General features: G+C 35.9%; 1 long non-coding RNA gene across 1 annotated transcript; it reads left to right on the forward strand.

Annotated features, from left to right (window-relative positions):
* The first annotated feature begins 738 nt into the window (after positions 1–738).
* Positions 739–1,377, forward strand: LOC142541654 (uncharacterized). The gene is made up of 2 exons (XR_012819437.1): positions 739–782; positions 938–1,377. It is a non-coding gene; the product is annotated as an uncharacterized LOC142541654 (long non-coding RNA).
* The last annotated feature ends 13,690 nt before the right edge of the window (positions 1,378–15,067 follow it).

Here is a 15,067-nt window from a genome sequence, read left to right on the forward strand (position 1 = left end):
GTGTGTGTTCTATTTGTAAGCTGCATGTGGTTTTATTATGTATTATTCGTTATTCCCAGTTTATATGTGTTGAGTCTTTAGACTCACTATACTTGATCGATGCAGGAGAGGATGTTTATGAGGAGACAGGAGGTGGGGACCGAGGAGCAGGCTTGGACTGAGCGGGAGGCTAAACCCGAGGACCGCCAAGTTTTAGTTTTATGAAAATGTTTTATTACTCTGATTTTGTGTTACTGTTTGAGGTTCGAGCAAATATTTTTGGTAGACACCATTTTGAGATTTTCTGTTGCAACAATTTTTGAGGACGAATAGTTGTTTTATCAAATTTTGAAGGTTCACGTTTTTATTTAAGAAAATTTTTAATTATTTCGCAAATTTTAGTAGTAAAAAGTACGGTACGTTACAAAATCGGAGAAAAAGCTCACTCAGTAGCTGTGAAACGTGCAGACGAGAGAGTTGATTATGTTCTATGTAACTGTGTTGTTGGTTATCAAAATAGCAGCCCAATTCTCCGTCATTCGGGTCACGGACCGTAAACCATCCAAAATCGTGGAACACAATATTATAAAGAGAATTAAAACGATAAAAATCCCTTATTATTACATTGTAATTTGGGTGCATTCTCCACTACTTAAATCATCGTTCCTTCAGTGCTTCTACCTGGTCTGCCACTAACAAATGTAATACAGTGAATTATTCTCACTATATAATGCGACTTTAGAGAATTAATTTCCTTGTATCACGAAGTAATACAAAAATACTGAATGCTAAAAAAATAACATGTATTCTTGTATCATCTGCATAGCTCTGAAACCCTACTTATTCTTGACAATTTTTTTTCTTAAGGATTAAAAAATTACGTATCAGTTATCATTAATATAGGGTTTGTTTAATCTATTCTGATATATTTCTCTAATGAATTCCTTTTTCTCGGTAGGTTTCAGTAATTATGAAGTTTGCGATTTCTATTCTTCTTGCTTGTGTACTCATACTTGCAAGTTTCCAAGCCCATGCAGAAGCAACAATGCCTCCCATCAAGAATCGACACCTTTTAAGCATTGAGAATGATGGGAAGTATGCAACTTCTGCATCAGATGGAGAAGGAACATCTGGTGACCTTGACAACACTCATCGTCTATTTAATAGAACAAAAAGGCCAAAGCCCATACGCAATTAAAGACAATATAGGTTCTCGACGTTGTTCGCGATGTAAGATATATCGGGGTTTATATGTTTAATATATCTATATAATGTACTTGCATGTGAATATAACATATGTGTGTGGTGTGTAAGCGAGTGTTGTCTTTGTATCATTGTAAGATTTAACCCAGTCTAATAAGTCGCGACATGGTACTTTGGTGCATGTAAGATGATAGAGTGGCGTTGTATCTTATGTGAGACACATTAAAATCCATATAAGAAAAAACAAAGGAAATAAACAAGTTATTTTTCCTCCCTGATGGAATATTGAGTGACCTTTTTATTTATTTTCCCCTTTTGATTGGCTTTGGTAGATTTTAATGTGCCACATAGTTTTTTCGTCACATAAGACACACAGGATAACACTGCTATCAAATAAGAAATATTTGGTGAGTTTAATGACTTTCGTAAAAAATGTTTAAAAAAAAGTCACGTTACTATAAAGACCAAACTTTAACTATATACAAGGTTAAAATCCAATAATGACAATTTACAAGACCTAAAATGCAATGATAGAAAACCAATATAACGACCTATATTTGATATGGGAAAATCTTGCAATAATACATGCTAATGCTTCAAACATTAGTATTACAAAACAACAAGCACAAGCACACCCCTATGTATCGTGTTTATACACATTACGGAAAAATTAAGCTCTTTGATTTATCCACACCCCAGAAATGAAATAGGGATGAGCATTGTGTTGGCAGTTCGATGTATATATTCATCATCGTCATCAACTCCACCACTTTTCGATGCTGGAAATGGATTTCTATATACACCACTATCTAAGAGATGACGATTCAGAGGAGGCATAGGGTTTGCATGGACTTGGAAGCTTGAAATCATTCAGATGCAAGCAAGAATCAGCAATATAACAGTGTTCATCTTCATGCTATCGAGAAAAACCATAAATGCGACGAGTTTGCTTACAGGAATTGGTCCGAGAGATCATGAACAACAACTCCATGTTCAGTAATAAAATAGAACTTCAATAATTCACCTTATATTGTTAAAATAAGAGACTGGTTTTTAATTTTTAATGGCCAGCAGAATGAAAGCATTGATAAATTAAGCATGAAATTAGTGGTGCATGCACTGAAAAACCATAAAAATTAGTGGTGCATGCAGTGATCAGATGATTATATTCTGATTAAATAAATAACAGATCCAAACTTACAGTAATAGACTAATAGGGTTTACCAATATGATGCTAACCTTAGATAAGGGTTTTATTTTTCTCTGTTCAATAATGTGTGAGCGTATATATATTAATTCATCGGGGTTTATGCGTCATTTTTGGATTTCTATTCAGTTTTTGAGAAATATCAAAATTTATCTTTACGTTGGTCTAAATTATTAGATTTTGGTTATACAATTAATCAAAATTAAGTTTTAGGGCAAAACTTTTTATAGAAAAAACATTTTAATCAGTTTTTTGACTCGCATTGAGCCTGATATCGTTGACATCAAGCTGTATGTTTTTAATGTCTATATATCTCTTTATCGTTTAGTTCAATTTTACTTTAATATATTTAATTATCTCACATAATATGCTATGCGTGAATATTTATATGATAATTATATTACTAATTACAAAATTCTCAATTTTGTAATAAGAATATATTTCTATAAATGCAGTAAATTACAGACATAACATGTACAGCATATTGTGTTTAAATGTATGCATAAATTTGTTGAAGACTGATTCAAAGAAGTAAGGAGATTTGGTCTTTGATATTTTAGATTTATTATTTAGTCAATAAAATAGTGCCAATAAAATCTCTAGTTGTTGAGATAATTCAGTTGTGTAAACGTTGGATTGTAAGCCTATATAAAGGCATTTTTTGTTCTGAAATAAAGTGTGGAAATAGTTTTGTTCTCAAGCTAAATATTCTTCACTATTTTTGCCATTGTTCCTCTGTAATTCATTTTCAAATCCTCTTGTTTTCTTTATTTCCACAACATTTGTGGTATCAGAGCCAGGCTCTTTCATAACTGGGTTTCAAACTCATGGCAACTAATGGCAATGTTGTAAGCATCTCTCAACCAGCCATACCAGTATTCAAAGGAGAAAATTATGAATTCTGGAGCATTAAAATGAAAACTCTTTTCAAGTCTCAAGAGTCGTGGGAATAGGTCGAAAATGGATACCAAGATCCAGATGATGAAACAAGACTGAAAGAAAACAGAAAGAAAGATGCGAAGGCATTATTCTTTATTCAACAAGCTGTCCATGAATAAATTTTTTCTAAAATTGCTGGTGCAAATACAGCAAAAGAAGCTTGGACAACATTAAAGAGTGCGTTTCAAGGTACATCGAAGGTGATTATTGTAAAACTTCAAACGGTTCGTCGGGATTTCGAAACCTTACTTATGAAAGGAGGAGAATCCGTGCAAGATTTCTTGACCAGAGTTGCTGAAATCGTCAATCAATTTATGTCCTATGGAGAAGAAATTTCTGATCAAACAATTGTGGAGAAAGTGCTTAGAAGTCTGACTCCAAAATTTGATCATGTTGTAGCCGCAATTGAGGAATCTAAGGACTTATCAACATATTCATTTGATGAGCTAATGGGATCACTGCAATCTCATGAGGTAAGAATAAATAAATCGGTTGAAAAAAATGAAGAAAAAGCCTTTCATGTACAGGGGGATAACTCAAACTAGAAATATGAGCAAATAAATGCAACCGGTAGAGGACATGGAAGGGGAGGATCACGTAGCAGAGATGATTATGGCAGAGGAAGAGGTGAAAAAAACATCCAATGTTACTATTGCAAAAGATTTGGGCATATAAAGGCTGATTGTTGGAAGCTAGATAAGCAAAATAACCTCAAACAACAAGAAAAAACTAATGTCCCATATTGTAACTACTGTAAAAAATATGGGCATGTGCAGGATCAGTGTTGGCCTAAAAATAGGCAAACAAATTATGCAGAGGAGCAGGAACAAGAGGCAAATTTGTTCATGGCTTATCAAGAAGATGCAAAGTCTACTAACAATATTTGGTTTTTGGATAGCGGATGCTCTAATCATATGACAGGATCAAAGGCATTATTTAAGGAGCTTGATGAGTCATACAAGATAAAAGTAAGGCTTGGAGATGACAAACAAATGCAAGTGGAAGGAAAAGATACTATAGCAGTAAATGATGGCCATGGTAAAATTAAGCTCCTTTTTAATGTCTATTTCATTCCTGATTTAACTCAAAATCTCTTGAGTGTTGGGCAACTCATGGGTAATGGGTATTCTGTCCTTTTTGACAATGGCTCATGTGTTATTAGAAATAAAGAATCTAATCAAGTCATTGTTGATGTTAAAATGAAGCCAAATAAATTGTTTCCTCTTGAAGTTTCTAGTGTTGAAAATCATGTCCTTGTTGTCAAATAAAACATCGAGTCCAGACTGTGGCACTTGCGTTATGGGCATTTGAATATTAAAGGTTTGAAATTGCTGAGTCAGAAAGAAATGGTTTCCGGGCTGCCTAACATCGAGTCTTTAGATTTATGTGAAGGGTGTGTGTATGGGAAGCAATACAAGAGATCGTTTCCTATTGGAAAATCTAGAAGAGCAACAAATCGTTTGGAGCTTGTTCATGCTGATTTGTGTGGTCCTATTTAAACTGAGTCATTTGGAGGAAGCAAATATTTTTTGTTATTCACCGATGATTACAGTCGCATGAGTTGGGTTTATTTTCTGAAATTCAAGTCAGAAACATTTGAATCATTTAAAAAATTCAAGGCACTTGTTGAGAAGCAAAGTGATGGAAACATAAAGACACTTCGCACTGATAGAGGAGGTGAATTATTATCTAACAATTTTATTCAGTTTTGTGAAGAGAAGGGGCTGCACAGAGAGTTGACTGCTCCATATACACCCAAGCAAAATGGCATAGCTGAACGGAAAAATAGAACGGTGGTTGAAGTGGCAAGGAGCATGCTTAAGGCAAAAGAACTTCCAAATAAATATTGGGCCGAAGCTATTGCTACATCAGTTTATTTACTAAATTTATCACCGACCAAGGCTATTTTAAATCAAACACCATATGAAGCTTGGAGTGGTAAGAAACCTTCAGTAAGTCATTTAAAAATATTTGGTTGTATTGCGTATACTTTGATTGATTCACATAATCGTAGCAAACTTGATGATAAATCAACAAAATGCATTTTTGTTGGTTATTGTACACAATCTAAAGCATATAAGCTGTATGAACCTGTCATTGGCAAAGTGATTATTAGCATAAATGTCATATTCAATGAAGATGCAAATTGGAAATGGCAAGAAGAATCTGGAGGTGCTCATATTGATGTTCCATCATTAATTGAAGCTCCACAAGTTGAAGAATTTCCTTTGCAGCAGAATTCTTCAAGTTCAATTCCTTCAAATTCAACCACTTCAAGTCCTGTATGTAGCAGCTCATCTTCAGATGAAACACCACCACTGAAATTTCGATCATTAAGGGAAATTTATAATTCAACTCAAGCTTTATTTGTTGCTGATCCTGTTAAGTTTGAGGAAGCTGTAGGAAAAGAAGAATGGCGTGTTGCAATGGAAGAAGAGCTAAAATCAATTCAGAAAAATGAAACGTGGGAATTGATGAACTTACCGGAAGGAAAAACTGCTATTGGAGTCAAATGGGTGTTAAATACAAAGTATCATTCGGATGGTACCATTGATAAACATAAAGCTCGTCTCGTTGTGAAAGGGTATGCCCAACAACAAGGAATTGATTATGAAGACACATTTTCTCCAGTAGCACGCTTCGAACAGTAAGAATTTTACTTGCACTAGCTGCCTATTTAAGTTTGCCTATTTACCAGTTTGATGTCAAGTCGGCATTCTTGAATGGGGAATTGCAAGAAGACGTTTATGTCACCCAACCTGAAGGTTTTATTATTCATGGTAAAGAAGACAAGGTGTATAAGCTCAAAAAGGCTCTTTACGGGTTGAAACAAGCGCCTCGTGCATGGTATAGCAAAATCGACTCATATTTTCTTGACAATGGTTTTGAAAGAAGTAAGAATGAGCCCACACTATATTTGAAGAGGCAAGGTAATGATGATATTTTGATCATATGTATTTATGTAGATGATATGATCTATATGGGGTCATCTTCTGCTCTTGTTAATGAATTCAAAGTTTGCATGAAAATGAAATTTGAAATGTCAGATTTGGGTCGATTACATTACTTTCTTGGCCTTGAAGTGAATCAAGTTGTGGATGGGATTTTTGTTTCACAAAAAAAATATGCTACTGATCTTCTTAAAAGATTCAGTATGATCAATTGTAAAGTTGCAGACACCCCAATGAATTTAAATGAGAAACTACAATTTGATGATGGCACTGGAGCAACAAACTCAAAGTATTTCAGAAGTATGGTTGGACGCTTGATTTATTTGACTCATACTCGGCCTGATATAGCATTTTCAGTTGGGGTGATATCAAGGTTTATGCACTCTCCTTCAAAACATCATATCTAGGTGATGCAAAAAAGAGTGTTACGCTATATTGCAGGGACAACTGATTTTGGGTTATGGTATGATCATGATTCAGACTTTAAATTGCTTGGATTTACAGATAGTGATTGGGCTGGGTGCTTGGAAGATAGAAAGAGTACATCTGGTTATGTTTTTAGTCTTGGTTCAGCTGTTATCTCATGGTGTTCAAAGAAACAAGCAACAACAACATTGTCATCTTCCGAAGCAGAGTATGTAGCTGCTACTTCAGCAGCATGTCAAGCTGTATGGTTGCAAAGAATTCTAGAAGATCTAAGGCATAAGCAAATTGAAGCAACTAAGATATATTGTGACAACAAATCTGCAATAGCTATGTCGAAGAATCCATCATACCATGGAAGAACAAAGCATATTGATCTTCGAATTCATTTCATCAGAGAGTTGGTTGCAAATGAGTTGATTACCTTGAAATTTTGCAATACAAATGAACAAGTTGCTGACATATTTACGAAATCCATTCCATGCAAGAAACATATGTATTTCAGAAATCAACTAGGAGTCTGTAGCTTTGAATCAAGGGAGAGTGTTGAAGACTGATTCAAAGAAGTAAGGAGACTTGGTCTTTGATATTTTAGATTTATTATTTAGTCAATAAAAGTAGTGCCAATAAAATCTCTAGTTGTTGAGATAATTCAGTTGTGTAAACGTTGGATTGTAAGCCTATATAAAGACATTCGTTGTTCTGAAATAAAGTGTGAAAATAGTTTTGTTCTCAAGATAAATATTCTTCACTATTTTTGCCATTGTTCCTCTGTAATTCATTTTCAAATCCTCTTGTTTTCTTTATTTCCACAACATAATTAAATTTTAAAATCTTATTATTAATATCTTGGAAGTTACGTAGCACATGCAAAATTCCATTTCTTGACTACAACCCTGGTTTGAGGGTTTTTTAATTCAATCGAAGAAAAACTTGGTCTTTCATGTTTAATTTATTGACATTTAGTCCTCTATATTATTGAATTTTAAATTTTTTTTGTTATCTTTGTTTGTTTTTAACAATTTCAATCATAACTAAACCCTGTGGTTTGGTCATATTGAACACAAAAGTAGTTCTTAATAATACACTGAAAGGAATATTTTTATTCCTAATCAATTAAGATTTTGTTTTTATTTTGCATTTCTAGACTAATCTGAAAGATTTATTTCCTAGATATAGACAATCTTATTCTTGGGAATTATTCAATATATTTTGGGAACTTATCTATAAGATATTCTGTACTAGCTTTGAATTTAGTTTTATTCCTATTAAAACTCTGGTTTTCCTTGTTTATAGGCGGTGAGTATCTATGGGGATTTAGGTCAAGAAGAAATATATATATGGTGATCGAATATTGAGAAAAGGGCGGTGAACTACGGGAGAAGAGTTGCTTACGACTGTTAGAATTTTTGCTGAACATGATAAAATGCAATATTGAAGCTTCGCGTAAAGAGTTTGGGTAATAGACTCACGTTGTGATCGTGTGGCTGTCTAGTGTTGAAAACACTCGAAGAACAATACTGACGCAGAGTATTGATCGAAGAGTGATTGTGTTTGGTTTTGTGCAATACGTTTTGCTTTTATACATCTAGTTTTAATATTGATATATTTTGATGTATTTTGATTTCCTTGAGTGTCAAGGAATTGTGATTTGTTAGCTTCACTAGTATTGGTTTGTTAAAATGAGTTACATAATTTTCTAGTGAAATTTTGCCATGAGGCATCGCACAAGTATTCTTACTTGTGCATGATTTAAATAACTGATGTTTATTAAAAGTTTACGTGTCCGTTAAATATTAATTTCCGCTGTAGTTTTGTGTACTGGTATTGACAACACCGAGCACAACATCGAATTCTGATATACCAGTTTACAATTATTTCATGTACATTTATGAGCAACAACCCTTTCAAATGGTATCAGAGCCAACGCTTGATACACTAAGTGATTGATTCTGTCCTCTAGTTGTTTTACAGGAATTATTCTAAATAACTTGATGGATCCATTGGCTTCTAGCACTGCTTTTAGGCCACCAGTCTTTGATGGTATGCCCTCTGAAAAATCAAGATGAGGATGTACATTAAATCTATCGAAGAAAGGGCCTGGCAACGTGTCTTAGATGGTTGGTCTCCACCAAGAACAGTTGATGGTGATGGGGATAGTAGAGTTAAACCTGAGAGTTCATGGTCTAATGATGAAGTCCAAACCTCAAATTTTAACTCAATGGCGCTCAATGCTATATTTACCTCTGTTGATGTCAACATGTTCAGCTTTATCACCAACTGCATCTCTGCAAAAGAAGCGTGTGATATTCTTCAGAAGCACTGCGAAGGGTCTGAAAGTGTTCGCAGAACCAAACTCAGGAATGTTAACCTCCAAATTTGAAAGCTTGAGAATGGAGGAGAACGAGATTATTGTTGAATATGACCGAAGATTGCGTGACATTGGAAATGAGGTCTTTAGTCTCGATGATCCTATGTCGATTGAAAGATTGGTTAGCAAGGTCCTGAGATTCCTCCCAGAACGCTTCAACATCAAAATATGTGCTATTGACGAGTCTAAGAACACTTCTACACTCAACCTGGAAGATTTGATCAGCTCACTCAGGACATTTGAGATTAATCTGGACATATAGAAAAGAAATAAAAGGAAGGCCATTGCATTACAAACTACTGATGACTCCATGAACAGCCTAATTCAAGACGCAGATGAATCTGATCTTGGTGAGGAGTCAATCTCCTTGATTAATAAGAAGTTTGGTGACAACTTGAAAAGAATGAGAGATAAGAAGAAAACCATGACAGCACCAAAACCTTCTTTTGTTTCTTTTGAAAGGAATAAAATGTCCGCATCTACTCAAGGGAATTTTAGATCAAGGAATGATGTATTGGGTCGACCAGAGATAAAGAAACTTGATTCAGTACAATGTAGAGAATGTTCCGGATTTGGTCATTATGCAAATGAGTGTGCCAACTGACTTCGTAGAAATAAAAACATGGCAGCTTCCTTAAGTGACGAAGATATCGATGAAGAACGTGACTCCAAGGAAGGAGATGATTGCACCTCTCTATATGTCATCAAGAAAGAGATATACAAACTGCAGGTCAATCCCTTTGGTGTTGTCACTGGTGTTGCAACACCAGGCTGCAACACCGTGTCAAAGTCACTATGTCTTAGTGCTAAATCTCTGGAGAATTCAGATCATGATGAAATGCAGAGATCGGACCAAGAAGAGCTTATAGTGGAGATTGTCCAGATGATGTACGAAGAACTGTATTATGACTGGCTCAAAAGGAATGAGGCAAACAACATACTTTCAAAAGAAAACACTGATTTAAAAAATAGCCTGTCTCGTCTTGAAGTCTTGCTGACTAGGAAGGACCTCGAACTATGTAAATTCAAGGATGATATTGAGAAGACATCAAAGACACTTGCTAAATTCAACTCAAGATCATCAAAGCTTGACTCTATGCTAACTATGGGAAAGGACGGTAGAACTGGTCTTGGATATGTCGAAAGTGTGTATGAACATGGCGAATCGTCCAACTCTGGTTCAAAGGCCACAATATTTGTGAAGGGTGTTGAAGACTACGTTGTCATCTCAATGATAAATCCTCTTGTGAAGAATGTGCCAACCTCAAAGCTGGCCTCTGAACAGAAGCTGAAAACATCCAGTTCAGCTTCCCGTCCTTCAAAAGTTCATCCCTCAGCAAAGATGCCACAAGTAAAGAAACTAGTATCAACCTCAAAACCCAAGCAAAGAAAGCGTCATTTCATCTGTCACTAGTGTTATAAGCCTGAGCACATCAAACCCTTCTGCTACAAACTAAGAAATGACTACCTATATTGGCATTCAAACCGGGTGTTGCGTAAGGTGTTGCCCAACACCATGTCCAACACATCAGTCAAGTTTTCTTTCGCTAAGAAAATTTGGATACCAAAAACTGTAAACCGATGCAATGTCATTTATACTTCTTTAAAAACTAACATTGCAGGTGCATGGTACTTTGACAGTAGGTGCTCACGCCACATGACCGGAACTAAAGAACACATCACGGATTATGTCTAAGTAAAAAGTGGGCGTGTAACCTATGGTGGTGTTGCCAAAAGGAAGAATTGTAGGCAAAGGAACCCTGAATATTGATGGGCTTCCTGAACTCCACAATGTTTTACATGTTGAAGGACTTAACTCAAATGTAATAAGCATAAGTCAACTCTTTGACGATGATTTACATGTTAAGTTCAATAAAAATAATTGTGAAGTTTTTAATGATGCAAATGTTTGTGTAATATCAGGTGCTCGTTTTGCTGACAATTGCTATCAATTGGGGGAAGGTGATGGTTGCCGAAGTGCCAAGGTGAGTGACTTAGACCTATGTCATCAAAATCTAGGACATCTAAGCTTCAAGACCTTGAAGAATCTGTGTAAGTTTGATGCTGTAAGAGATATGTCAAATTTGAGTTCAAGTAATGCTTATGTCTGTGGACCGTGTCAGAGAAGGTAAACAAACCCGTGTTGCGCACCCGGTGTTGCAACACTTTGGGACAACACGGTGCCTTGAACTCTTGCACATGGATCTAATGGGTCCAATGGATGTAGAGAGCTTGGGTGGTAAGAAATACTCATTTGTATGTGTTGATGATTTCTCGCGTTTTACCTGGGTAAGCTTTATTAGAGAAAAATCCGAAACTTTTGATGTCTTTAAAAAGTTTCATGCTAGAATAACAAATTTACATGATGTGAGGGTGACTAAAATAAGAACTGATCATGGTAAGGAGTTTGAAAATTCACATTTTACTTCATTGTGCAAAAAGAAAGGAATCACTCATGAATTTTCAACTCCTAAAACTCCTCAACAAAATGGAATAGCCGAAAGGAAGAATCGAACCCTTCAAGGAATGGCTCAGGTCATGCTAAGTTCAAAAAGTGTGTCAAAAAATTTTTGGGCAGAAGCTTTGAATACAGCTTGTCACATTTCCAACTGTGTATTTCTAAGGAGTGGATCCACCATGACCTCCTATGAAATCATCATGGGAAGGAAACCAAATCTCAAATACTTTCATATCTTTGGCTGTGTGTGCTGCGTCTTAAATCGAGACCATCTTGTAAAATTTGATTCCAAAAGTGTTAAGTGTCTATTTCTTGGATATTCAATGAATAGTAGGGCTTATCGTGTGTTCAACTTGAGAACTAGGTCTACTATTGAATTCATTAATGTTGTTTTTGATGATTTTTCTGATCTAACAAGAAAGAAAAAAGAGGATGATACTGAAGGACTGTTAGATTCAAGTGAGCCACTGACCAGAAACGGTGTTGAGACTGGTGTTGAGTCCAGTGACGCAACACCTAGCACAACACCAACGAAAACTTTATAGAATGAGGACAGTGATGATGGGGTTAATTGTGAATGAAATGATATTCCAAGTAAGATTCAGAAGAACCATCCATCCTCACAGATCATTGGCAAGGTGAATGATGAAGTTCAAACAAGAAAGAAAGACAAAGTGGATTATCGCAAAATGATTGGACTGGTTTGTATGAGCTCCACTTTTTCACAGGTAAGTCAATCTTGTTTTATGTCTCATATTGAACCCAAGAATATTAATGATGCATTAGAAGATGAATTCTGGGTTAATGCAATGAATGAAGAACTTGAACAATTTGTGCGCAATGATTATGAGATTTAGTGCCTAGACCCATAGATACCAATGTTATTGGAACAAAATGTATTTTCAAGAATAAAACAGATGAATCTGGTAACATTGTTCAAAACAAGGCTCGGTTGGTAGCTCAAGGGCTTACGCTGGTTGAGGGGGTGGATTTTGATTGAAACCTTCGCTCCCGTATCTTGAATTTAGTCAGTCCGACTGTTGCTTGCCATAGCATGTCATATGCACATCAAATTGTATCAAATGGATGTTAAAAGTTCCTTTTTAAATGACATTTTGAATGAGGAAGCATATGTAAGTAAACCAAAAGGATTTGAAGATCCACACCACTTGGACCATGTCTACAAACTGAAGAAGGCTCTGTATGGACTGAAACAGGCTGCGCGAGCATGGTATCATAGGTTGGCCGAGTATTTGATAAATTTGGGCTTCAAACGAGGTGAGCTTGATAAAACCATTTTCATTCAAATGCTGAAACATGATAAGATTATATTATCTTCAGGTGCTTCAGTCTCAAAAACTTGTTAATAACTTTGTTGAGTGCATGTCATCGCAATTTGAAATGAGCATGGTAGGTGAGTTGAATTTCTTTCTTGGATTGCTAAGTAAAACAATTACATGATGGTATATTTCTGTGTCAATCCAAGTATGCTAAGAATTTGGTTAAAAAGTTCTCAAATGACAACACTAAGCATATGAAAACTCCCATGGGGTCAAGTGAAAAATTATCTAAAGACGATGTTGCTGACGGTGTTGACAACACCATGTACCGCAGCATCATTGGTAGTCTGTTGTATTTAACTGCGACATGCCTCGATATCATGTTCATTGTGTGTTTATATGCTAGGTACCAAGCGAATCCAAATATATCACATCTAAAAGCTGTGAAACATATACTTAGATACATTGCAGGTACAATAGAATTAGGAATGTGGTACACACAAGACACAAACACAAACTTGGTAGGATTTTCTGATGCTGACTGGGCCGCTGACCTAGATGATAGGAAAAGCACATCAGGTGTGTGATTTTATCTAAGCAATAACCTAGTATCATAGTCTAGTAAGAAACAAAATTGTGTATCCTATCCACTGCCGAATCTGAATATGTGGCAGCTGCTAGTTGTTGCTCACAACTCGTCTGGATGAACCAAATGCTTGAGGATTATGGTTTTCATAGTGATATAATGATTGTGTATTGTGACAATTCGAGCGCTATAGACATTTCCAATAATCCTGTTCAACACTCTCGAACATAACACATAGACATAAGGCATCACTTTATTCGAGATTTGATTGAAAAAGGCATAATTCGACTGAAATTTGTTAGGACTTAAAACCAGCTGGCCGATATTTTCACGAAACCTTTGGACTTTGAGAGATTCTTCAGTGTTGTCATTGGTGTTGCCAACACTGGTGACAACACCGGTTTGTGCATGACCATTTTTAGGATACTATGCATTCTGCATAATCATAATCATCCTATTGTATTGTTTTGTGTACTATGTTGGCAATCTCCTAAGTGTGCACCCTGACTGTATAAAATACACATATCGAGCTGTGTAAGTGTTTTATACTCATTCTTAATCATCAAACAAGTGTGGAATTTCAAGAACCTCTTGACTATGTCCAGTACAAAAGAAATGATGTGAGTTCTTTAAAATTTTTTTTGAATGAAAAACAGAAAAAATGAACAAAGAGTATTCTTACGTTTAGAATAAAATGGAAAAAGCTACATGGAGAAGTCCTTTGAAGACCGTTCTTCTAGTGTAGGAGCTACCATGTCTTAGACAAATCATTTTCATGGAAGGATTGCCTTACAACCAGAGGTGTTGCACTATGGTGCTGCCAACACTTAGTGCCAACACAATATAATCTACACATTGCCTGACATTTTGATCTTTCATCTTAATTGAGGCATAATTAGAACATGAATATTTGTTTTGTGAATCTATCGTGAACTTCAAGTTATCTGTATCTAACACATAACAGTTGATGAAATCTTAATTTTCAATTTTTGAAGAGAAGTGACTTCTTACGTTCATGGGGTGTAAATGACGTGGGTTTGATTTGGAGTACCTTTTGGAAATGTTGCAACACATGCTTAAACTCTAGTTACCGTTTGATTTAGGAGTAAACATTGTGATTAGAGTTACGGGAAAATTTCTGAAAAGTTACCGTTTGGGCTAGGAAGGGTTGTTCTGTAATTGCTTAGATTACTTTCTTTTACCGTTATTGTGCGACGTTTCTAGAAGAAAAACTTACCGTTGAAGCAAGAGCTTATAATTATCCTCATCAACTTGGACCCTTGTTTACTAATCTTGCGTATTGTCTCTGATTATTCAAAATTACTTCTCATCTTCGTTCTCTATCTCTCTCTTTAACTGTGTAATTCCTGAACTCTCACTCATTACAGATGGCTGACGATCGATTTGACCAGTTGGATATCTGTTGTGAAATGGCGGCCAGTCGTGGTGTTCCACCGTCTGAGGCAACACCACCCGCAACACCAACTGCAGAGTCTCCTGTTGAAAATCCATTACAGGTGGTGGTTGCCGCTCCACAGCCCATTCCACTGGAGGAAATTTCTCTGGGTGAACCAGGGAATCCCATCGATATTGAGAACCCTCCTGATCGCGAGGCTTATCTGCGAGCCTTTCCCCCACGAGTTCCAATTTTTTGAAGGCGCTCAAAGCGA

This window comes from Primulina tabacum, chromosome 4, assembly GCF_025594145.1.
Source record: "Primulina tabacum isolate GXHZ01 chromosome 4, ASM2559414v2, whole genome shotgun sequence".
Taxonomy (NCBI): Eukaryota; Viridiplantae; Streptophyta; class Magnoliopsida; order Lamiales; family Gesneriaceae; genus Primulina; species Primulina tabacum.